The sequence below is a fragment of the Benincasa hispida genome, unplaced genomic scaffold (genome assembly GCF_027475165.1).
Source record: "Benincasa hispida cultivar pf3 unplaced genomic scaffold, pf3_genome.v1.1 HicScf1039, whole genome shotgun sequence".
Taxonomy (NCBI): domain Eukaryota; kingdom Viridiplantae; phylum Streptophyta; class Magnoliopsida; order Cucurbitales; family Cucurbitaceae; genus Benincasa; species Benincasa hispida.
In genome coordinates, this window is record NW_028325344.1 from 1 (window position 1) to 1,000 (window position 1,000).

At 29.4% G+C, this 1,000-nt stretch overlaps 1 non-coding gene across 1 annotated transcript; it reads right to left on the minus strand.

The window, feature by feature from the left end:
* Positions 1-122: 122 nt before the first annotated feature.
* TRNAR-UCG (transfer RNA arginine (anticodon UCG)) lies at positions 123-196 on the minus strand. Its single transcript has one exon. It is a non-coding gene; the product is annotated as a tRNA-Arg (tRNA).
* Positions 197-1,000: the final 804 nt, after the last annotated feature.

The window sequence follows — 1,000 nt, forward strand, 5'->3', positions numbered from 1 at the left end:
GATGGGGTTTAGAAGAATTTCAGCGGGAGAAAAGGGAAGGGGGAAGGAGAAAGCCGTCTCGTCACTCGCGAGTAATCGACAAACGACGAAATGAAATAGAAAAAAAATAAAAGAACAAACAGCGACCACAGCGGGAGTCGAACCCACGACCTTCTGATCCGAAGTCAGACGCGCTAATCCACTGCGCTATGCGGTCGATTGATGGAAGTGTTCTACTTGATTTTCAGATTTGTTTAGTTACTCTTCGTAATTTTTTCCATTAAGAAAGTTTTATAAAACTCTTAGACACCTTTTTTTTTTTTTTTTTTAAGGTTAAAGGTTCGATCACAGCAAAAACGTCATGGGATCGTTCGTTTTGTGGATATTTTAGATTTATGTAGAATGGACATTTAGATTACCATGTGTGTTTTATAATATTATAAGATATTGTGGCATCTGAAGATTCTCGGGCCTATGATGTCCTTATGGAGAGTATCTCGAGAGTTTTAGATGTCTTCTTGAAACATGGATTTTCCAGATTTTCAAGTTGAAGGCATCCCTATTTTACATTTATATATATATATATATATATATATATATATATATATATATATATATTAATCTCCATTTGCATTATATAATTAAAATAAATGTTGTCAATCTTATATATCATTTTTTGTTATATCACAATTCTTATTTTTTAGCAATATATTCAAATTTAAATTATTTATTTTTATTGTATAAAAAATCTTAAACTATGATATATTATTTTGTCGAGAAAAGTAACATATAAAAATAACATAAATTGTATTATTTAAAAGAAATTCAAATTGATATAAACAGATATGTTATATAAGTTCAAATTAATTGTAAGGGCATTATGAAAGAATGGAATTTCTTTAGGAAGCATGTGAACACCGTTCAATCGAAATTCGATTTGTAATCATGAAAGTAATGGAGAAAAACTCAGAATTGCAACAAGGTAAACATCAAAATACTTATAAGCATGCTTTCTAATTTG